The sequence below is a fragment of the Anas acuta genome, chromosome 3, assembly GCF_963932015.1.
Source record: "Anas acuta chromosome 3, bAnaAcu1.1, whole genome shotgun sequence".
NCBI classification, from domain to species: domain Eukaryota; kingdom Metazoa; phylum Chordata; class Aves; order Anseriformes; family Anatidae; genus Anas; species Anas acuta.
In genome coordinates this window covers 12,378,656-12,404,379 of record NC_088981.1, presented here as the reverse complement: position 1 = coordinate 12,404,379, position 25,724 = coordinate 12,378,656, and the positions used below count along the sequence as shown (strand labels likewise).

Here is a 25,724-nt window from a genome sequence, read left to right as displayed (position 1 = left end):
ACATTTAATTATGAATATTTTTGTAGTGTCACTAAACATGGAATATACTTTGTGTATGCTAGTGCATTTCAGATTACAATCCCCACTACAATCCATTTCTTCCTAAAGATCTCTTTATGAAGACAATTTGGTGCTTAGAGTATCCCAGCTTATTTTTGTTACACCACATAATGATGGCAAAATAATAGATGTGATTGCCTGCTAAAAGATGACGACAAAATTAAGGACACAACACCACACTTATATCTGCTGGAGATTTTGTGTTTTCTGTTTGTTTGTTTTTAAGGAAACGCTGTTTGTTATAATTCAGTGTTTTTTTTGAAGACTAAGTATATTAACAAAAACTAGATGAATCTGCTTTTTTTTTTTTCATATTGAACTCATAAGTAATTTACCCTCACCATTAGATCAGAAAAAATAAAGTAAATAGTACCTACCAAGAGGTATCTAAGTCACCAGTGGTTATTTTTAGTATGTATTCTTCATCTTCTGCTCATTAAGCTCAAGTCAGTTCACTACAGTAACCAAACCACAAGCGCAAACTTATCCAGTAGAAATAAAAGCAGAAAAACCCCACAACAAATACATTCAGGAAATAATTTGCATTTGCAAAAGGTTTCTGCTACGACTTTCTTACTGTCCTCCCCTAGTACATGCTAAATGCTAGTAGCAATATGTACCAACACCCAGATAGTACACGCAAACGTAAAGAATAAGGGCCTCTTGTATCTACTAGTTCAAAGACAGCATCACAGAAACCCTTTTGCACGCTTTTTTATTTTATTTTTTGAGTTCCCCCTTTGCTTCCTCCCCAGCAAACACCACGACTCAATTTTTTTTGAATTTTTTTCCAGGCTGAGGCAAACAGATCATGTTGGCAGCCAGCATTTCCCTTCCACCTCCCTGCCTAGCATACACCCCCCCCACACCGAGGCACAGCTCCCCTTTCTCCCAGAGAACAAGGCTCTCTCTTCTCCAACATCCCAACAGCTCCATACCTCTCCCACAGAAGTTTATCAGAAAGCAGAAGACCAGAACCACATCTTACACACCAAACACTCACAGGTTCCTCCCTGAGGCCCTGCAGCCTGCATTTCTCTTTTTTTTTTCACAGCTGCACCTTATCTGCATTGCCACCTTCTCCTCAACAAAGCTTCACAGGTGCAGATAGCACACCTGGGTCCGTCCCTGGCCAGCCTCTGCAAGTAGGCCACCCCCCAAAAATGGGGGGAGCTGTTGGTATTCTTCCATTCCACGTAAAAGCTATTTATCCCTTTTTTTCTCTCCTTACACTACTGCAGAAGTCCCCCCACATTTCGCTTGTCTCCCATATCTTGTGACATTGCTGCGCACACCTTCCAAAACATCCTTCTTTTGGATCAGTCACATCCTTTGGGTGCTGGGGACCCACAGCCAACAAAACATCCCTACTCAAAAAACATCTAAAGGTGATGTTAAGCAGAGAGGCTCACATGCTATTGCCAACTGGAAGCTATTGCTCCATTTAGTAAAGCAATTAAATACATGATTATTCAGAAGTGAACTCATATTCAAACCAGCTGAACCTCCCGTATGTTTATCATTAAGCAGATTCTAAAGAGGTTGTCTGAAAGAAGTCATATGGGTCTGATTTTTTAAATTATTTGTGAGCAAATGTGAAGGGCTAGCTATCAAAACAGTGGAAACAAATATGTCACATATAAATAAATCTAAATAGTCACTGGTTTGCAAAATCTTCGCTATTTCTGCATTTATGAACATAAAATTTAAATCACAAGCAGGATGACGATGCTCCACATGAACATCAAGATCATCTTCTGTCATTCACAAAGTTGTCATCTACATCGGATTTTATTTTTGGATTTTGCCATTCTCTGAGCAGTACATTCCGTGTACAATACCACCAGGTGGCAACTTGAAGCACTAACATTTGGATCTTCCCTCAGGTGCATGCCATCATTCCCCAGCAAGCTAAAGTGAAAAATCCTGGCATTAGGAGCAAGTCAGCTAATTACTGCTGGAATAGTAACAAATAAAAAAAAGTCTGTATTTCTATCTCAGACAACATTCTCTATACAAGAACTTTTATTTCTTCATTACCATTTGTAAAAGTTCAGTAGCGAAATACCAAAATGAAAAAAAAAACATCAATGTGTTATACATGGAGGGTTAGAAAGATGAAGAACACAGATGGAATCTAATCTAACAGAAACTGAATTCTCTAACTAAAAATTAATTAAATTGGAACTCTGCTTTGTGAAGAGGATATTGGAAGCAGGATAAGGAGACCACACCACGTAAAATCTGTTTACAGCCCTATGCCCAGCTGCGCTGTTGTTCTTGTGTGTGTATGGGTTTTTGTTTTGTTTTGCTTTATACAATTAAGTAGGAATTATGAGAATTGCAATGAAGCAGCAGAAGGTAGAAGACAACATCACTGTATGACTGAAGTAGGAAAGCAGCACTGAGGTGAATATGGGTGCAGGAAAAAACTTTGAAATATCACTGTTGTACCTGAAAAAATGGGGCTGGGTATGGGCATGAAGAACTGTCAGAAGAAGGGAAGGAGCAGGGTGATCTTGCAGACTTTGTAGGATGCAGATTGAACTGGCAAGGGATTGGAAAGCTGAAGAGTTTAAAGAGACTTCTGAAGTCCTGAGTGGTTATTTGTAGAAAACCTTCTGTGGTTCTCTTAGCACAGATACAAATTTCAGGCCTACGCTGTGTGTTATCAGGTAATTTTACAGTCCTAACAGCGTAAGTCAGGTGGAATCTCTAGTAACCAACAAAATTGATAGAAAACGATAATATAACAACTGGAACCTTGCTTTACTGTTAACACTTCACTTGAAAGGGAGAGAGGAGCTGTTCTCATCGGGATTTCCACGCCATCAGACAGTAATGCCCACTATGGCTGCCACACGCCTCCTGGAACTGAAGACAGCTCTAGAGAGAGGTCAGCTTTAAAATAATTAAAACAGAAAAGTTCAGAAACTTTCTTTTCCCCTGCCGAAATCCCATGTGGAAGTTTAGACAGGGGGGTTACTCATAAGACAATTAAGTGGCAGAAACTGAGAGAAGGTATTGAAGTCCAAGGCCTGGTCATCATCTTAATTGGGAGAAACTTCTATCACTCTACGGAAGTATTAAAAAGTAAAAAGACAAAGTCACTTAAAAAATTTAAAAAGCCCCAGTGAGTGTTAGAAGTCAAAGAGGGTCAGACACAATGGAGAGGACTGAGCCATCACCAGTAGCGGGGGTCTCTTCAGAAGCTTCTTTTGAATTCATTACCATGCTTTGTATGGGTAGAGCAGACTGCACCCAACAAAAGGCAACGTCGTGCTCCCTCCTTCCACATCCTCGCTCCATGGGAAGGACGGCCCTGAAATGCCCCGTTTTTATATCAATTCTGCACATGGAAATTGTATCCCTGACATGCAATTTCCATGTGCATAACACAGCCTGAATGCACATCTTGAACCCCCAAACCAACTCTCAACAACCCAAGGCCATCCCTTGGCTGACAGCACCCTGGGTGGGGAGGTCTCCGTGCCTGCACAGCTCTGCAGGACACCCAGCAGAGGTGGCCGCCCATGACGAGGAAACCCAGCACAGTTTGTGGAGTGTGAGCACGGCCCCGTCTCACTGCCGGGGTGACACACAGCTCTTGGCCAATTATTTCCAGAGCTGTTTTCAAAGGCACGATGGACGCAGCAAGTCTAAATCTTAGAGGAAGAAATACAATAAATTATCACCTAAAAATCCTGTCTTATGACCAGTGTCTCCCTGTATCCGTACTTTTCCATCCAAAAAAACAAAACAAAACAAAACAAAACAAAACAAGGATACTGCCAGTTGTTTAAGCAGCTTTAACTATGCTTTAACAATTCACACATGACAATGCCATTTAGGTGTTACTAGAGGTAAGTATAGGCCTTGGAAAGACAACAGCATATGGCTGAATATCTGGAGACCAGAATAACTGATTCATTCAGAAAGCAATCATTCTGACCATGCGGTTTAAAGCTTACAGAGCAAGAGCCCCAAAGACTGAGCACATAAACCACAGACTTGAGCTAAAAAGGCAAAGATAATGGAGTGTGCAAGAGAGCTAAGAGGTGAGGAAAAGAACAGCATCAACTGACATTCTGTCACTTTTCAAAGTAGTGAAACAAGGGAGATTATTAATGAAAAAAAAATCCTGGGGATAGAAACCCAGAGATTTTTACCTTTAATCTAGATTGGGTAATGCAGAAATGTGACATTCTCCAGGATGAATGATACTTTCTATGCATATGAGGGCAGAAGCTGCCCCCATGCAGATGCAGAAGCTTTCACTGCATCTGACTGAGGTTACAAAACACCTTTACATCCAAACTGGAAGCTAAAAGCAGGAAAGGCAAATCGGACATTTCAATTCCCAGATTTTTCTAACACACGTCAATTCCTAAGGCAGAAACATAGGTATTAAAACCCAAGTCACTTAACAAGCTGTTAATGACTCAGCAGAGTCTGCTGTAAAAAATTTGGAGCAGAATGTTAAACGTTCATGTTTCAGGAAGTAATCAAATGACGAGTACTTTGTATTGGTACTGGAAAGAACAGCCTACCTCCCTTCATCTTTTCAGCCTCTCTTACAAGGAAATATGAGATATATTTAATTCTTTAGCCACTAGATTTTCTGTGTAGGTTTCCTGACAAACAACTCTGATCTTTTCTGGGATTATCTTCAAGTACCTATATATGCAAGGAAGAATTCTGCATTAGCCTCCGAGGTCTTTGAACTTTAGGTTCTTTCATTTTATTCAGTTTTAATAGATTGAAATTCTAAAGGACCTTTACAACGCTTCAGATTGTATTGCACAATTTGTGTTACACGAGTCAGGAAGCCATACAGGGGACTTTTGTATGGAGCCACAGAGAACAAGTGCCGAATACAGCTTGGATATTGGCACCGCTTGGGGCTAGCTCGCTTGAAGGGAGCAATGGTACAGATGAACCCCTGCATTCTGGCTTACTCGGGATCCTTACACACTTCACCCAGGTAACCACCATGTCATTTTACATACTTCAGTTGATAGCACACTTTGGTTCATGGAGAGGATAACCACACTAGGATATTCAAGCTATCTGCCGTAAGACATGTAGGTCACAGAAACACAGAGTCAGATAAAAGGAGCTAAGCCTCATCTCCCTTTTGTCTCACAGATTACAAGCGATTCCGCAGTCTAAAAGAAGATGTGTAAATCCTGATTATTCAGGACTGCCACCAGTATCAGTTTCTTGCACAAAGGAACACCTGGTAGAACATAAACCTGAACAAGCCTGATGAGAACATTTCTATAGAGGACTTCCTGGGGAGTGTCTAGTGCTACAGCTAGCATCTTCCCATTCCAGCTTCCCCACCTTTGTTTGCAGCATGATGGGAAGCTTAGAATCATGCTCAAATCATAATTTAATTAAGATGATCAACCAGAATAATTACCTACAGAAAGCTATTCTCCAGCCTGCATACGGCTTAACACTTGATCCTTTATTCACAGACAGGGTCCCCGCAGCGGTGATTCAGACATGCACCATATTGATTCCCCTGCCATATGTAGGCATACCTGTACCTAGAAGCAATGCAGAGGTTCAAGCTTGTGCAGCGTGTGCTGCTCTGAAACACTTATTAGCACTTTTGCAACTAGAAGGGATTAATTTAAATCTCACTGTCCCTCACAGATACTATTGTATGTTCCTGTTAGATTCCAACACACATCTGTTCAAGCTGGAAACCTTGACCCCAATCTGCAGAGCCGTTCCATAGAACAAGCCCCAGCTATACCAACCAGGGATAATATCTGCCTTTTTACATGTCAGGCTGCTGCACTCCTTGGGACTGTGTGATCTGTAAAGCCCGAGATGGCTGCGAGTGCTGTTCTTGTTCAGAAGGATTTGTGACATGAACTTTGTAAGCCCAAATACCTTTACATGTTACCTGGCTAAACTAACGGTTTCACAACACAAGGCACACACAGAATTATTACTCCCCAGTCTTACATTTCCTTACATAGGAGGCAGACAACCCCTCAAACGCTAATGGCAAGTGTCAAAATAAAATAAAAGAGAACTGCAATAGTAGAAGTCAGATGAAAATGATCAGCCTATTTACATATTTACAGAAAAAGCTTGCAACTTCCATGGCTCTATTTCATATGCCCGGAGACACAAATCTCCAAGACTTTGATATAAGAACTTAATTTCCAGCAAAACGTTATTTACCAAACAATATATGCAGATACATTCAAAGGGACCATCAACTACTTGGCTTAAATACACAAAGCAATTTCGCCTCCTAAATTTTGCCTCGAATGCTGTTTGACATATTTCCAGCAAAAAAAAAGAAACAACCCACAACATTAATTCTTCACTCGTGCATTGTATAAGCTCTGTGATTTACTGAGAGGAAATCAAAGTTTTCTCAAAGTGTTTGATAATGGACCACCTTCATCAATCACTATGGCACTCCTCGCCAGCAACTTCCTGTGAAGTCTCCGAATGATCCTGCTTCCCCTCCACCCACAAAGCAATGTGAGTTTTGTTTAACTCCCTTAACCATAAAACACAGCTCTTCTGTTAGCCTGTCATCTACTAATCAAGGCTCTATCCGGAAGGGCCCTGAATATCCATTAGCAGTTGGAATGCTGCATTCAAATGCCAGTTTCTAGCAGAAAAATGACAGATTTCGGAACTATTACTGCTGTAGGATAATTCTTCTTCTGCAGATGCAGACGCTTGTGTGAGTCATTTTAACAGTTGTAGTGCAAAATACACCATAAATCCCACAAGTGCTAATATAGAACAGTCCCATCCGCTACTCTAATAGGAGAAAATCCCCAAACACATCTTTCTATTACAGCGCAAACTTCTGAATAACATTTTTTTTGTAACAGAGTAGGTCTCTGGCATATCAACTGAAAATATTGGATGCTTTGCACAATGAAAATTTGACTCTAAATGATGAAAATAACCTCGTTTACTGATAGTCACAGATAAAGTATCAGAGAAGCACACTACACTACTATTCCTATGCTAGATGAAAGATAAACCTTAGTATGATAAATAATAGCATGTACTTAAACAAGAAAATTTACCTATATTTTGCAGTGGAATAAAGTGGCTTTTCATAGGGTAGCTAGGCAACTACGTATTCTGAAAATCTCTGCAAACTTCAGAAGTTTCTGAAAGTTAGCACAAGTTAATCTCTCTCATATAAACCTTACTATCAGCATCTTATTCATAAGGAACTCATTTTGTTCTATTCATACATCCAATATGCAAGGTAGGTAAGAGGGACAAGTTTTGCTCTGTTTAGACTCCTTTCATCGTCTGTCTAATCAATTTCGGACTTCTCTGCTCTAAGCATTTTAAAGAGGGAGTAGCGAAATTCTGCACAAATCTCAGTTTCAAAAGAGTCTGTTGCTTTCTACATACATTTTAAACCCAGTTTTGCCAGTATTGTTTTTTTCCCCACCGGTTTCACATAGCTATCCTAGCCGTTCTTACCACTTTTAAATGGACAAATAGGAACAAATATATTCTACTGCCTTACATGAATTGCCATAAAATGATGTTAAATACTGCAATGACACTGATGCATTAAATACCTTACAACTTCCCAAGCAGAAACAAAAAGAAAAAGCAAAAACTGACGAACCAACTGTACCCTTACCGCTAAACCCCTGCAGCTGCAGCAGCAGGTAATGGGCCAAAATACAGAACATATAATAAAGAACATGTAGCAAAACATTTCAGAAATGTTAAGATATATGACTCTTACTTTACCCTGAAATTCTCCAACGTCAAAGAGTGGTGTGGAAGCAAGTGACAGCCAAGACAACAGGTGTGTGGGTAAGAGGTGGTTTCTGTAAAACCTCTTCATGCAAAAAAGGTCAAGGGATGCTACTTCCACATGAAGACATTCTGGATGAGCATAGTTCATCAATAAATCCTAATCCCTGCCTTCAGGCAGCTGATTTACTAAACAGTGACTGTTAACTGAACAGAAGAAAATAATTTAGGGGTGACAAGAGGGAAAAAAAATATTAAAAAAAAAATCGAAGCCTTCCTTTCCTGACATTGTGAAGGTTAAATATTGGGAAAGGCTGCAGTCAGAAGTTCCTGCTCATTGGAATTCCACACATCAAAACCGGGAGCTTTCTGGAACTATGGAAACTTACTCCCCAATTCAGAGACAAGCACACAATATCGCAGATGAAAGACTGCTGACTGCTGTGCAGCTAAACTACTAATTTACTTAGCATATTCTCTTCTTCTGAGATCTCCTTGCAGCTGTTCATTGCAAATGATCCAAGGCAACATTCACATGCTGGAGACAAGCATAGCAAATTTGAACTAAGGAAACATTTTTAGGAAAAGGTGAAAAAGGATCTGAACTCAAGAGAAAAAAATAAATGAACTCCTCCTGGTTCTGAAGTATTGAGAACATACGTATTCGTTTTGTTACTTTCTACCAAAGTGAAAAGTTTATGCATGAAATTTAAAATAAGAAGGATTAAAGGGTAAAGAAATTAAGCTCTTGTTCTAGATATAAGGACAAATGTCAGCCAGTGAACATATGCATGTTTTGTCTTTGTTGCATTTGTATTACACTGTTCAGACTTGCAGTTTACTTTGGGAGGTAATGTTATATGTAAGTGCAATTACGAAACGGTGGAACCATTGTGGAATCTAGTCTGGAGAAAGCGGATTGACAGCAATTTGATTAAAATCCCTAATTAACAGAGTATGAGAGAGGAGACAGTAGGGACACAAGTAAGCCATCCGGGAGCAGTCCTTTCTTTGCAGCTCCTAGTCAAGGCCTTGGAGACCTCCATGCAGACAGCTGTGAAACCACACTGATGCCCACCCGGAACCAGGGGACTCATTTCGTGGAATGGGGCTGCAAGTGCTCCAGTCAGTGGGGCACATTCACTGAGATACAGTAGGTACCTGTCGTCTTCCCTGATCCGCAGCAAGTTGGAGATTGCTGTCTTCCAGCACTCTCTTGATCTCTGCACATTTTATTTGGATTGATAAACTTTTGATAACAGAGTTTTGTTTCATTTTGCTTTGTGAGTAACATTTCAGAGACTCGAGAGACAAAATAATTAATAATTGAGATTCTAAGGCTTGAGTTCTCCTGGAATTTTGCTCATTTCATACTGTATAATTTAACTTCTTTACTCAAAGCAAAACAACAAAAAAAAATACAGCCTGTGCTTTCTTGCATCCATCTAATTCCATTTGCCTGTTAACAGGAATGAAATGTGAAATGAAACAGAGAGCTGAATATTAGATTTTGAAAACCGAGTGTACTCAGGTAGAGACTGATACTGATCATTTTATTGAAATATAGCACCTAGAAACCTTTATAAGAAACAGTTGTTATTGTTAATGACACCTCACAAGACATAAATATGCCACCATATGTGTATGCATGCTCCATAGCCTTCATGCACGTCTCATGGTGAAGACTTACTGACATCAAGGCACTGATGCAATCAGCCATGCAGTTCTTTGTACAAGATTTCTTTCCACTCTTTTCATAAGTCTCCCACTGTTATTTCAACCTGTCAAGTTTTCTGGGAAATAGTGTCAGCTGCAGTTCTTATGTTGTAACTAGACATGCTATGCACCCATGTGCTCTCAGGTTTCCTTTGGTCTGAGTAAGTATCAAGTCGGTCTCTTCTGGCATGAGTTACAGACAGAGATAACTCCCAGGTCCCCTAGTCCTTCACATGACCTCTCCTAAAAAATTAACGACCTGATGGATTCAAACCTACCCTTTTCTCACAGATCCTTCCTTCTGGGCACTCTAGGTTACAGTCTCTCTCTTCTCAGGGACCAGGGCTGGATGTCACAGGTAACATAAGGCTTTGAAAAGAGGTCCTGTGAACCTCTATTTTAGATGCATCACAAGATAAAAGGAATTGAGAATATATATATCCCTCCCAGAGCACAACTCCTGAATGTCTTTTGGAATTTAGCAGAACCTTCTGCGATGTCCTTTGGCAGTTTTCCTTCCATGTACTGCTGCCCCGCTGTCCTCCAGCAGCTCCCTCCATCTCTCCAAAAACCTCTGAGCTATTTTCATCCTACCACTAATCCTGGTTTCCTTGCTCTGCTTTTAAATTCCACTTCTCAAGACTCCCAGCTCTGCAGGGGAGGAGGATGGAGAAATCTCAGGTTTTCAGCAGAGCCCACGTTGTCTTTTGTTCTAAGTAAATTATTATCAACCGCTGAGAAAGCACCTGATAACAGTAACAGACTGTCGGCCAACAGCTTGGCCCCACTCTCAGAATCAGCAGCTAAAACTAAACTCAGTCAAAAAGCAGCCATTGAGCCCAAATTAATTATATACAAGGCAAGGAGCAAAGAGGAGAATGATCTACTGGGAGCTCCTGGAGGAAGCTCAGTTGACCCGAAAAGCAACACTGGCAAATTTTCTTCACATATTCATGAGACTCTGCTGATGCTCCTGGACCTAAAAGTTGTGTTGTTCCACTTTATACAAGATCTAACACTGTCGGCCAGCTCCCCAACCAGCAGATGCTGTAAGGTACACGTAAGACTGTTATTTTCATGTTGTTTTTCATATTTGCCTTTTAACAAATAATTATCTTAAATCTTGCAAATCTTACAGAGACATCAGGGCATTACAAAGTGAGTCAACTGCCTGTTGAAAACACGATTCCTTCACAGTATAGAGAAAGACTTCACTCTCTCACAAAATTTAGAAGAAAACGGGATACACCAAAAACTCTCATCAACAGCACTGCAAAATACAGCCCCTTTTCTCTGTACCTATTGTGTGGGCTTTTAAGTCCTTGGACGGCAGATAGTTTTGCATTCACCTCTTGCACAGCCTTGTGTATATTGCAGGTACGTATCTAAAAAGATCAGATTATTGATAACAACTTATTAACAACAGATAGTTAGCAGCAGATGCCCAACCTCTCTCCATCACATGGCCTGGAGGAAAAGTCTGAAAGAGAAACCTAGCCGCTCTTCCAACAGTAAAAGCAGCTGCAAAAACTGGCATTTTGTGGTGATTCATAGATTTCTGACATTTTGATGGGCTTTCCCATGCTAACTGCTCTTTTGCTCAACAGATCTTTACTTCCCCTCCTTGCCCCAGCTCTTTAACTCAGTTACACTGTTTATTCATTTCTCTTTCAGTGTCACATTTCCTTTCAATTATCTTTTATCTCCATCACCAATTTTTCTTCTCGTCTCTCTCCCATAGTCAAACTGGAACTAGTCTGATATTTTCTGACATCAACTGTTTGTGGATTTTTACCACAAACGTCTACCATTATCACTCACTCCTGGCTAATTAGATTATAAACCCATCTCTATGCATTTCTACTTGACCAAGCAAAGCTGGTCTTCAGACATTACCAAAATAAACAGTATTAGCAACAATTAAAAACAGCTTGACTCAAATCCCACTGCGTATGGCTCCACCATGAACTTGCTTAAATCATATGTTCAAAAGAGCACATGCATTTTCATTGCTTTTACTGATTTAAATCCTCACGCTTTTTAAAATGTGATTGAGGGGAAAAAACAACAAAACACAAAGAGATTTCTGAGGTTAAATACCACCGTTAAAGTAAGCCAGACTTAAAGTAAAAAGTTGGCATGTTAAAGGCCTGCAAATAGGAATAACTCTACCCATGTCTGTATAAACAGTAATAGCGGGACCTCCTTTCAGATCTCACGTAAGATGTATGCATCTGGAGTCACGCGAGCACTAGTGCGAGCTCTCTAATTTGCAACCAGAAGGTCTGGAGGTTGAAAGAGGAAAAATAACTCAATGGAAAGGTTCGCTAGGACATAGATTAGGATCTTACACTTCCAAACCTCTGTTTCTGTTGGCTGCAGCTCTGTCTGATCACTGCTGAGCTTGAGCACTCGCCCACTTTAGCACTCGAAAGACATAAAAAATGCAATTCTTTATTCAAGCTGTTTCTCAGCCAAGCACATCCTATGTAGCAGGTTTCTGGGCCAGGTAATTTCTCTCCCCTCCCACCCCGGTGCTGGAAAATGACGTTACAGTAATGAGTGAGACAATGTCCTCGTTCGATTGTTCCTGTTTTTCACTACTGCAGTTCTACTTCTGTGTAGTCCTGGTTAATGTGTTCTCTAATTCCCCGCTGATATTCGTGGAACGTTTTTCTGCTGCAAGCTACCTTTAAGAGGAGCCTTTGCTCCTCTGCACAGGCTACTGGCACCGTAGGTCGCTGTGCACTGGGAAGAAAGCATTTGTGGTGAAGAGCTTTTCCTTTCCTACCTCACTGAAGGACACCGCAGAGTGGATGTATTTCAAACACACCTGTGCCCCTTAGCACAGAAAAGCAGAGAGAGAAAACAACAACAAGAAAAAAAAAAAAAAAAAGATTCTTTTTGGTTTGGGGTTTGTTTGTCTGGGACTTGGGCTTTTTTCATGTTGGCCAAGAAAAAAATCTGCAGTCAGGATCAGACTGGCATCTCGGTCTCAGTTCGATTCCCGTGCTGCCCACGGCAACCTAACGACGATGTACTTTCCACACGGGGCAAAACACAAGACTGTAATCTAGCCTCAGAGCTAGAGGACATTACATTCCCAATGTGTCTGAGACTCACACGTAAGCTGTACAACCTATAAAACCCAGCATTTGCTCAGCTGCATGTATAGCAATGCACAGGATACAACATACAACTTTCCATACCCATAAACTTGATTCCGGTGAGCCTATCATAAAATGGGGATTTTACCCTTAGAAAAGAATAGCAGAAGTGCAGGAGTTAACAGCTTAGCGGAAGAAGTTTAAAAAAGAAAAGCCTGAATGTAGCCTGTAATATATAAAGTGAAAACTGACAAAGAGATGGTAGCAATATACCATCAAATCCTTTGCCAAAGCAAATGAAAAAGTCACCCGGGCAGATAACATCTGGATATATGCAATCTCAATTTAGTCAAAATCCCAATGTAAACAAGTCCACTGATAGCAGAAGGGTAGTTAAACATTCCACTAGCTTTGGATAATTGAAACCATCTTCCTTTTTTTTTTTTCTTTCTTTTTTTTCCCCTTTTTTTCTTAAAAAAAAAAAATGCACACACACAAAAAAAAAATAAAACAAACAAACAAAAACTTTCAATTATCAAATTCAGAGGAAGAAACTGACAGCCATTGGAAGGATTCCATTAAAATTCCAGTTTTTCACTTAGCAGACAAATATCTCTGCAAGCAGTATTTTTGTTTACACAGGCTAGAAATTGGTCAGCGTCGTAGCTCTCAAATGGCTTAATACTAATAAACACAAGTAATATATAGCATACACATTATTTACAATATAAACACAGTATATTTTGATCTGATTTATCAGAGTTAGAGAAACACATTCTGCTAATTCTATTACGGGATCATCATTTCCAGTGATATGAATATTAAAAGAAAATCTGGGAGAAAATACATTTTGGATCTGTGTAACACGGAGTTTCTTTAAGGTTCTCACACCACCCTGCAAGAGTACTAGAAAAAATGGCAGCAGTCACTCAGGGAATGGTAAAAATTCAGCAAATGAATCCAGGCTCAAACAAATTTCATTTAAAAGCTGTGTAGGATCAGTGGAAATGTATCATGTTACACGAGCCTAATTATACATTGCAATAGTCACTCAGTCAACCCGCATGTCAACTTACTGCATTAGTACATTATCACTGATAATGAAGTTTTGACAGTAATCTGAAACATCTGCAACAAGTACCAGCAAAGCCATTGAATAGAGAATAGCATTAACAAAATACTTTTCTTTTTTTTTTCCAGTGCTAACAACTTACCATACTTCTGGGGTAAATGTCACGTTAGAAATAACTGTAATCATATATAAATCAACTTTCATGCCTATTGCATGAATGCAGATGAAATTAAATAGTCTATACAGTCTAGCAGTATCCACGTAATTTTTATGAAACAAAGCTGAAGCGTATAGAGCTGGTCAAAGGCAAACACTGGAGAACACTAGCAAGGTTAGGAAGCACTAGGGGGTTATGAAAAGAAAAAAAAAATCCAGTAATATTCATTGCAAAAGTAACAATTAAAAGGAAAATATCATTCATATGTGCCCCAGCAAACCCTAATGACAACTGTCTAATTAAAAAGCAAACTCTAAAAATTCTAAAATTCTGCTCTCCTGTAGCTTGCAAGCCTAAAAAGCTAATTTTTTAAAATAGGTCAACTCTCTCATCTTCATGTAACAGCCACAGAAGCAAGTATTAAATTGGTTCGTTTAAAAAGAAAGGGATTATCAGAATACTTATTTGCACACAGTTATGCAGAAAACATCTCAAATGAGCTATTTTACATTGTGTAAAACTCTTAAGTAAATCTAATAAACAACACAAGTTAGAAGGTTTCAAAAATAATAATAATAAAGAAATTAAAGAGGAAGCCCCATATTTAAAAAATAAAAAGACGGAACTGAAAAGTTTACTCACAAAAAATTATCTAGTTTACATGAAACTACAGGCATAACATGGTGCATTTGATGGTCATTGATACTGCATTTTAAGATACCCCACATCCTGACAGAGATAACCAATTACATTCCCGTTTATTGCAGAAGGTAAAACAAACATGAGTTAATGTCTGGGCTAGGACTGGAGCTGAATATCAAACTACAGTAAAAATCACATTGCACTGTCATTTAATAATGAATCTAGAAGAGGTATCTGACTTTTGCTGCATGTCTAAATATTTATGGACAACCTTTGTACAAGTGCAAAGATAAAAAGGTTGAACTGCCAGGACAGTCTGTGGGACAGAAACAAAATTAACCATGTTGCAAGTGTTATTCTATTGCCTTGCACTTCGGATAAACTCATCGTGGACACACTCTGTATTACCGTAGCCATTAGATATGGGCATGTTAACAGTGTTGCATTACACATGAATGGCATAGTTCCATCAATCAAAGTCTTTATGCTTAGATCCCATTTTTCTATTGTTCTCCAGTGTTGGGCTGCTTAAATATTATCATTCAAACCATAAATGTATTCATGGAAATAGGTCTCAAAGAGCATGTTTCAATCATTCATAATCCTGCTGCATTTTTCAAGGTATGACTCATCAGCAGCCATGTATCTTGGCTATACTGGGGGAATGTTTTGTTAATTTTATAAGCCTTTTCTTCTATTGCAGAAAATGTATGTATATATCATTCTAACAGTATTTGATTGTCTGATATTGTACCGTTCATTAAAGATGGAATGACTTCTTTCTGCTGGAACGCAGGTTTCCAAATAGAAAAACAAATGAAAAACAGTAGCTCAGAATTACCTAATTAGTACACCTATCAATCTCCTGAATCATGTTTTGAGAAAGAGAATATGTGCAGAGTTTTTCTTTTTCTTTTTTTTTTTTTGTTTTAAGATACTGTAATTCCAATCTTGAAATTACACTGGTGTGTGTATTGGTTATTAGTTCCATGTTAAGACAAAGGCACATTGGGATATTTAACCTGCTCCACCATGGCATAACTCAGCCAGCTGACAAAGTCTCTAATTTAAGTACCACCCACAAAATTGCACTGCATATACTGGGCCTTTAATCAACAACATTTTTATTCCACTGCATTGTGCCCCTCTAAGGGCTCCATCTTTGGCAATTGCTCAGCATCCCCTTTTGAATGTAGAACGTGAAAATCCCTGCTTGACCCAAACCACAGCTCAGAGATGTAATACTCCAGCACAGAAACTTCAGTTCCCAGCAAGGAAAACTCCTCTTCTTCCTCCCTGAATTCTTCCAGAGAGAACAAAACAAAACAAAACAAAACACACACCACATCTGAGACACATCGGTCTGGAGGATGTTCATATACTGCAGAATTCACAGACTTCTTGATGAGATTCTCCAACAGCTGTACTGTCCCACTTCAGGAAAAAAAAAAAAAAAAAAAAATTCTGGAAGGTATTTACACGGCGCTAAACTTGGATCCCCCGAGCAATGCACTGAAGGTAATCACTGGTACATCTGTTTCTGTCATATTTAAATTCATAGCCTAATTCAATTGCAAATAATTAGCTATTTATCACCATGAAGTTCACATTACAAAATTAGAAGGGGCCAACATGACCCTAACCATTTAACAAAAGATTCAGGTCTTAAAAGGAGGAAAGGGGAGAGAAACAAAATAAACCCTAGCAAACAATCCCCCAGTAAATCAAACACAATCAGTTCTGCTTGCCCATCATACCCCTACAAAACTCAAATCCCTTTGTTTTTTCAGACTTACAGAATGTATTGCCATACATATCAGTTAAGTCCATCTTTCATTTTTATAGCCTGAAGAGGAGAATTATTTAGTCAAAATAACGTGAGTACACAGCTCTTGTAATACTTGTGACCTCGGTTTCAAACACCTACTTTGAAACACTACTATAACTCAAGAACTTTTTTTCACTTGCAAGGACATCTTAATTATCCCACCCGTGACATGAATGTTTTTGGAAGATAAAGTCTGTAATTAACTTGTTGCCAAACAATATGTTTACTGTCCCTGAAGGTCAGTTCTCATATAAAGACATAAGGACACTTAACTTTGGAGATGTGTATTGTAACTGCCGTCAAACATTAACTAAGTGGTCATCCATTATCTATAGTAGCAGCAATCCCAAGTACGAACATATTCCAAGAGTTATAAAATGGTTCTGCTAAAATAAACTTCTACCAAGGCTCGCAGAAAATAAGCACGACCACAGATAGAGTGCTTGACCCACTGTAACAGGATTCACTAGAAATTCCACTTAATCTCAGTAGTCAATCCGTAGTGGGAGAATTTGCTCAAGACAGTCAAACGCAATTGTTTCCACACTGCAGAAATCTCTCTTTGCTGATTGCCCTTGTCAGGGAAAATGAAATTTTAAAAGATTTCACCAAAACAGCTGTAAGGACTCCTTGTCTCATTTTGTACTGAATTTACACCAGAAATTCGCATACACCAGTTGAACTTGGAAATCTGTGATGTGCAAAGGGCAGTGGGAGAGTCTGGGTATCAAGAGGTTTCACTCGCCCTGCAAAGCCTCGAAAGGCAGCTGCACACTCCTACTCAGTTCAGGTCCGCTGCTTTTTTCTGCTTTCTTTTTCTCCTGGACACTTTGGACACCATCTCCAAATCCATGAAGCATCTTACAGCTATACTTAAAAGATGTGCTTGGTGAGGGTAAGAGGTACCATCCATATTCCTAAAGAGCTTCCTGGCTTAGGCAAAAGAGAAGGCAGCCAAGGTTGATTAAATATCTCCTATGATATATCAATTTATTGTATACATGTGCTAGGAGAGGTACAAAGAGAAAAAAAAATGGGAGAAAAAATAAAATAAAATAAAATAAAATAAAATAAAATAAAATAAAATAAAATAAAATAAAATAAAATAAAATAAAATAAAATAAAATAAAATAAAATAAAATAAAATAAAGATAAGTCAAACACTATCTGTGCTGCTGTACCCAGCGTTACTCAGTTACTCACATCTCCATCGTTATTCTGTATTTCAACAGGAAACCCATCACACTTGGCCCTAACTCTGACTTACACTGTGCTTACAGGCAGAGACAGATGTAGGGAATGGAGGGCAAAGAAAAGCAGCTAATAAAATTCAGGAGGAATAACACAGTCTGTGTCCAATAAGGCACGTTTGTCTCTTCCTCAGCTCACAGCACGCTTTCTTCTGTGTACAGGAATAGGTAACAAGTGAGAACATGCGTTTTCCTCAAAGTGTCGGACAAATGGGAACAACTTCACAACATACTGAAGAAATAATATACTGAAGAATCTGAACGTGGCAAGAGTGAATATACATTCAGATGAGGAAAAAAAAAAAAAAAGGAAGACGGAAATGACGAACGTTCAAATAAGGGATGGAAAGACTCAGCTTTGCAAGAGAAAATAGTAAGAATTTAGGAAGGGAAATCAATGAGAAATTAGGAGTGCCAAAAAAAAACAAAAAACAAAAACAAACAAACAAACAAAGAAAAAAACAACACTGAGCAAAAGAACTGGAGGAGGAAGAGGAGTCTGGAGACCTTCACATACAGGTGTGGCCATTAGCACTGTAGTGAACAAGAAAGCTCTCTTGGCATAGTGCAGCTTATGACAGACAATATTTTGTACTTGTACCACTCACGCAAAATTAGTTGATTCTTGGTCTCCGTTTTTTGAAAAAGTCATGTATGTCAGCACTTTAGATACTGGAATAGCTTGTAAGTGTTGAAACATTTTTCCGTTTTGCTGCTTTTCCGTTGAGAATAGATTAGATTTCAAATTCCCCCACTTTGTTACCAAAAGCATTTCCATCAGCTGGAAACACTTTTCAATCCATCTTGCCAACATTTGACCTATGCTAGTTTCTTTTGGAAGGTGAAACCAGTCTGGATCAGGCATGGATAAGCAATTCTCCACTGAGAGCATGTCAAATAGACACACAGCCTTCTACGAGCCAGAACACAGCAAATGTGTGCTTCTTGAGAATGGGCACTTACTGTTCGTATGGAAGCAAATAACAAGAGCCCATGTCACTCGGCAGTTTCTCTTGTAGATGAGCAGAGGGAACACACATGCTATTCATTTTCTGAAATAATATTGGAAAGTGCTGTTTATATGCTGCCTATAGACCATCTAATTTAAAGAATGTAGCATATTAAAGTAATTGAAAAAGGCATTTGTTTCTGCAGCACAAAATGAAGAGTCTTATTATTAGACAAAATAATCGACGCACTGTTACACTATACACATTTGCCTGAATACTGTGGTATAATAAGCTATTATATGATAAGAGAAGACTTCAGCTAATCTCATCCCAGAAGCGTTCACTCTCAGTCCTTCCCTACTGCCAGTGACCCCCCTGAAGTGCCGACCCAACCAGCTGCACGCTGATTTTTGAGTGAGCTCCCCCATTTCCATGTGAAATGGGAGACAGAGCAGCTTGTGGCACCTGATACCGTACCAGTACTATCTCCAACAAACTGCAGATGGAAGTATACCTAAGTCCTTCCTCGTGTTCTTCCCATCCTTCCCCTTCGCCATCCATCCACAGTTTTTTTTCTTTTAAAACAGGTCATCACAAGTCCAGCTCTGATGCCTCTGTAATTTCCCAAATAATGTGCTGACTGACTTGGGGTTTGCAGGAAGGAAAGCTTCCCGCAGGCTGACTGCACCCAGCAGAGATTAAAGATGCTTTGTGGCAGCAGGAGGAAGAAAATCAGAGCTGAAGCCATTATCCTTTCCAGTACCACCACACTCCATCCTCTGTGTAAACTCTCTGACAGCATCGCCCCCTTATTGTCTTCTAGAGTGTCACGTAAAATGAAAAGGTTAAACTTGATGGCTTTTGCAAAGCCTTTGTGTTAGATCCCCACTTAAAAAATAAAATAAAAATTAAAAAAAATAAAAAAAGCCCATATGCAGCAAAATGTTTTTAAAATCACAGAAACACAATGGTTCAAGAATCATAGAATACTCCGAGTTGGAAGGGCCCCATAAGGATCATCGAGTCCAACTCCTGGCACCACACAGGTCTACCTGAAAGTTTCGGCCATATGGCTAAGTGCACAGTCCAATCCCTTCTTAAATTCAGGCAGGCTTGGTGCCATGACTGCTTCCCTGGGGAGCCTGTTCCAGTGTGCAACCACCCTCTCGGGGAAGAGCCTCTTCCTGATGTCCAGCCTAAACTTCCCCTGCCTCAGCTTGACACCGTTTCCTCGGGTCCCATCGCTGGCGATTACAGAGACCAGGTCACCTGCCTCTCCCTGCCCCTCGTGAGGAAGCTGTGTGCCGCGATGAGGTCTCCCCTCAGCCTCCTCTTCTCCAGGCTGAACAGGCCCAGTGCCCTCAGCCGCTCCTCACACGGCTTCCCCTCTGGGCCCTTCACCATCCTGGTCGCCCTCCTCTGGACACTCTCCAACAGGTTCACGTCCTTCTGGTACTGTGGTGCCCAGAGCTGCACACAGCACTCGAGGGGAGGCCGCACCAGCGCAGAGCAGAGGACTCAAGGACAATATTTGCTACCTGAGCTGAATTACACAGTCTAATATTGCTCCCCAGAGAAACTTTAGATATTCTGCTTCTCAAACTAACTATTGCAAGCCATTTTTACAAACAGAATTTTCTTCCGGTGTCCAACAACATGCTTCCAGTGCAAATCCATACACTTTGAAATGCCACACACTTTGTTTTTTATACAAAAATATAGGGGTATTAGAACAAACAGGTGAACAGGTAAATGTTCTTAGCTTCAACAGGGTCAAGCTTTCCCTCTTTTCTCTCTTTAGCATCTCCCTGTTCAATCCTCTTTCCCTCTTTCACATACCCACATTTCCTTTTCTCGTTCAAACGGAGGATACCTGGACACTCAAGCAGACAGAAGTGCAGACGTACCACTGCAAAACCCTCTAAGAAGCCTGATGTGAGTGAGACTCGCTGGGATCACCGGCTACTACTTCATTTCACTCATACTAAGAGCCAAAGGTAAAGCTTCATGTGAAAGGGAAGCGTTACTAAATACCCTGCTTCCAGCACTCCATGCCAGCAAACATCCCCTGGTGATGGATTGCCTCGCAGGCTCCCTGCGCGTGCAGTCACCCACGGCATGCCCGTGCCTTGTTACCCCAGGCTGGAGCCTACCGAATGGAGCGACTTTGGGAGTGGTTCGAACGTCCTCACAAAACAGCAGCTTTCAGTCTTTTACAGTTAATCCAGAGGTACAGGGTCAAAATATATGAGCCTTGGGTTTGCATTAACACTGTAAATGATCAAAACAACTCATTAGCTGTGATTCATCCATTTGTGCTGAAACAAGTAAATGTCAGTACTGTCAGGAAAGGGAAAAGTTTATGATTAAGCTCTGGCTATATTCATTCCTCATCATCTCTGCTCAACGACAGCATTCAAAGGCATTTTTAAGAGATTCAGCACTCGATTTTCCAGCCACCTCACTGAGATAGCACTGCACAGAATTCATACAAAAGAAGTTATGGAGAAACACATAGCCCTTTATATTCAATATTGTCATGTGAAACGGTTTTGCAATTAGCTTCACTTTAAGGCAGAAAAACACTTCAACAGCAAATGACAGAGGATAACGTGAAACAACTGCATTTGTTTAAGCACAGAAAGCAAGTGTGCTTAAACAAATGCAGACATCAAGTCAAGGATCTCCTGCAATTCAGTGGAAAGCTCACGTATAGTTCTCCGTTGTCTTAACTGAATACTTAATTACTGGCAGCTTTAACCTTTCTGCTGCACCAATTTTTGATCTGCACTCAATGAGAAACAGGGAAGCCACCCCATTTGCCAGCATGTACAGAATAACTAAGCAATCCATATAATGATCCCACTGAGAAAACCTCCAAACATGTCCTGTCCATCAGTAAAGACTGCTGAGGGAACCATAAACCAAGGCGTTTGAGTCTGTTTAACTTACTTTATGTTCATTTTTACTTGGTCAAGTCACAGCAAGGATAAAATCAGAAACCACGTAGGGCACAGTACAGAGAGACCATCTTCCTATCTCATGAGAAAAGGCTCTCAAATTAGGAAAGAGCTCTTGAATTAATGCAATCTGAGTTAATAACAATAATAAGATATTATACCTCTGGGTATTCTGAACATGGAATTAAGTCACTTCTTTAAAGTATCGTGTAACAGCTCTAGAACCAACAGGCACTTTATTTTTTCTGATGTACCAGTAAGTTCTGCATGTAGACCCCTGGTGCCTTACCATGCCATCACTGCAGAACAACAGCAGATACTTATCAGCTTAGTCTTAATTAATTTGCTCCCAAATGGGTACCAAATTTAGAAGGAAAGAAATTGTAATTTTACCCTGGAAGACCACTTCACACAAATGGGACTGAGTGCTACCTGATTTGTATCTGTCCTCTCATCGAGGCTTAATACACGGGACCTCCAAGTAATTCTAAAAATATCCAGCTGCTATTGCATGTAAAAAGTGCATCCTTCTCTCTGGACAGAATCCTCCTGGGGGAAACAGCTAAGTTGCTCCAGGCTTGTTTTTCTGACATCTCACATGGACATGCCTCAAACACTCCTATCGGTGTTCAATCAAATTTTAATCACCTATGTGGAAACATCCCCAAGTTCAACCAAGTGGCCCTGCCTGCGTTGGGCTGTTTTGGTGCTTTAATCGCATTAATTCATGCAGCAGAACTAAGGTTGACATCAGTACTAAATTTCACAAAACATCAGTTTAACAGTAGTTTGCCCCTTAGGAAATGTATTCCCTTGAGGACAGCTAACATAGGCTATATTAAAGTCCCCGTTTCAGCCTAAAATCTTCTCAAACAATACTAACTGTTTTCAATGGCAGCATTATGATTGGTCTGAAGCACGGGAGTCTGAGAGGTTTATTTATATGTTAGCTCTTTTGTGTGTGTGTGCGCGTGTGTTTTCATAAAAAAAAAAAAAAGAGTCAAAAAAAGATATGAAAATTTGATATTAATTCAACAGTACTGGCTTTGGAACAAAAGCATGATAACATTGTACTGGAGGCAGACAATTAACATTGTGCTGGAGATGTACAATCCTTATCGCTTTCCTTCATCTCTTCAAAATGTTTTACTAAGGAAACGGTCAATGCTGTAATACAAAGACAAGTGTCCAGCAAATAAACGTCTAAAAATAGGTTTCACAATAGTATCCAGTGATTCAGCATGTCAGGAGCTTACACAGACTTTACAAGTACTGAAGCTTATCATGCTGCAATAAATTCCACTAAATCATTTTTTTAGAACCCTAATTGCTCCTTCTAGAGTGGCCAAATTAAGGCACCAAAGCAATGATTCTCTAAAAGGAACCCAGATACCTTCCCTATGTGGTCTAATTGTTAACTGATTAATGACAGTTTCTTCTGGAGTTGAGGGAGCAGAAGTCTCGCTCTTGCAAGACACAGTTTCTACAGAAGCAGGGGCTGGTGCACGGGTCTGGTAGGGATGCACATGCATGGACACTGAAGTCAAACCCTACAAGAGCAACAGGCACAGACAGCCACCTGCAAAGGCTTGGTTGCTTCCTACAACATCTTAAGAAAGCTGCTAGAAGAGCAGAAAATGAAGCATGCAATTCTATGGAGAACTCTGCCCAAGTCTCCCCACTGCCTATTCTTTCAATTTGTCCATCTAGAGTGTGCCACCACATCCCTCTCTGACAGAGAGCCTGTCCCCATGCAGCACCTCAACGCTCTGCATTCCCACCTCCGCATTTTCAGCCGCTTTACAAAGAGAAGGCTTGGCTCTTGCTAATCTCTCTTCTTTTCCCCCAAAGCCCTGTGAAAAGGATTTCTGCATGCTAAAAGTCAGCACAGAGAACTGCAGGCCTTTCTTTACGGTTCTCCCATGGCTGTCCCTGGAAGGCAGGATGCATTACTGCCCTTTGCTTCACCTAGTCCGCCTGCTTTTTGGGGGCAGGACTCAGAAGGGGAGGGAAGAGGTGGTGAATGAAAGCAAACAGATTACACTCATTTTTGGCTGAAAACAGGGAAGTCTGCAGTCCTACTTGCTACAGACAAGTGGCCCACAAATCCTCCCTTGCTCTGCCCCAGGAGATGCTCTTCCAAAGAGCCAGCGTGTATGTGCTGGCCCAGAGTAATAAAGACACTTCTTGCAGGCTGGCCCGTGTCACTGCTCTACATAGCCTGTTGGGCCTTCAGCTGCCCTTCCCTCACCTAGGTGAACATAACTCTCACTAAATTAATTTTCTCAGAGAGAGAAAAGAGAGAATCAATATTTATTCCAGGATAAAAATGCTTTTCGCTAAAAGAACTCAGCAGTCAAGAAAAATGAGGAGCAATCATTTTGTTCCCATGACAAACAAAAGCTTCCTTGCCAGTAGACACTGTATATTGACAATAACCTGTAAGCATAGTAGCACGCATAGTAATAAGATGGCATTGTGCTGCAGCGGATTTCTATCTTGCAGGCACTATTTTTTTCACTTCAAACAGATTTTTTAAAAATCAAACTATTGTATTTTCCATTAAATAGCAACATTAAAATTGTCACAATTAATAAGCACCTATTTTTTTTCCCCAAATCATCAGCTTTACCTAATGTGTCCTAATTTAAATATTGAAGCCATAAACAATGACAAAGAAATCCCCAACCAATTGAAGACATGCAGAACAGAAAATCTGTGGTGCTCTTTTTTGTCTTTTTTTTTTTTAAGGAAACAAGTATTTTTATTTTATTTCATTGCAATTAATTTGGCATCCAATCTACCACCAAAAATGTCATACCAGATTAACTTTACTGTATAGCCTTTTTATTAACCATGGCAGGTCAAATAATTAAAAACTGAAGGTGTCTTGGTAATGAGACTTAACGGGGGGACGCTAATTTATGATGACATAGGTACCTCCTTTCTGTATTACCTCACATACTTGGTAAGAAATCCTTGAAGGGTCAAATTCTTATGTCACCTAGAAAGGAGTTTGATCGCTCCCTATCTGAACTGTATCCATTTTGCTTCTCATACAACTTCCAATTTCCACCCTGTCACTTCCACTTGTCATTTAGTGGCTTGATTCCGTTTCAAAAGATGTTATAAGCCATGCTTGTCATCACCTGCTGCATTACATAGACCTCAGCGGTAACTAAGTCACAGGCCAAATAAAAACAGCTTTTGTTAGCCACCCGCTGACTTCTACATGTAGCAACAGTTCCGGACCTGCAGTTCATAAACCAGCATAAAATGGCATAGATTGGTACTTAATCAATTAGAAATGTTCAAGTAAGCAAGTACTCTCCATTGCTTCCCACATATCTCAGAATATGGTTTACATACTTGGAGCAGCAGTGTTTCCTCAAAGGCATCGATCTCATCCAGTTCTTTCAAATGGTCCTTAATGAAATACAACATAATCCCATGGGTACCACTGCACCATGATGCAGTACCTTTCTTCTGGTTTGGTTTTGGGGATTAATTCCAATTTTTATTTTCACTCTTATTTATTTATGCATTCAGAAAAATAGCACCAGTAAGAGTGGTCAGTGCAAATCAACGGCAACAGTGCTGCAGTAACTCACTCTTCAATAAGATGAGACTGTGTGTAGGCTCGTTGTATCCTTTAAGTACAAAGGTACTTCACTACTTAGCCCAGTCTTGCAGGTGTAATCTGATGTTACAGTTCTGGACCTTATAAAATGGTAATTAATATGGACTGGGAAGACAACAAGCAACAGCCTAAAATGCAACCGAAAGAGGTTTGTGGGTTTTGTTTGTTTTTTTTTTTTTTCAGCTCAGGAAAAGCCCTGAGCTGAAAACAGGTAGAGATTAAGAGAAAACTTTTGAGCAGCATAATCTATGCCTCCTCTGTTCCTGCTCTTCCCTTCACACTCATTTATGGTCATTTGGGGACCTGCTACTTTTTTTTTTCCCTTCTTTTTCACACCATTCTAGAAACACGGCAATAGCCAGCTTCGTGCATGGAGAGGATGGCGTAAGCTCCTAGTACATTTCCCAGTCCCCAAACTCATTTAATATAAAACCCTCAAGTTGAGGACATAACAGATATTAAATTGATAAAAACATATGCTACACTTGATCTTTGCCAAAAGGTCAAGAAGCAAACACAAGTCAGCAGACTCGATGGTTCCTTGGTCTGACTCAGTGAGCACAGAGACT

At 40.0% G+C, this 25,724-nt stretch overlaps 1 protein-coding gene and 1 non-coding gene across 4 annotated transcripts in view; both read right to left on the bottom strand.

Moving 5' to 3' along the window:
* The window catches only part of MACROD2 (mono-ADP ribosylhydrolase 2), an 854,218-nt gene that overhangs the window by 435,944 nt on the left and 392,550 nt on the right, over positions 1 to 25,724 (bottom strand). The window lies entirely within an intron of this gene.
* LOC137855098 (U2 spliceosomal RNA) lies at positions 25,481 to 25,670 on the bottom strand. The gene has a single exon (XR_011095527.1). It is a non-coding gene; the product is annotated as a U2 spliceosomal RNA (small nuclear RNA).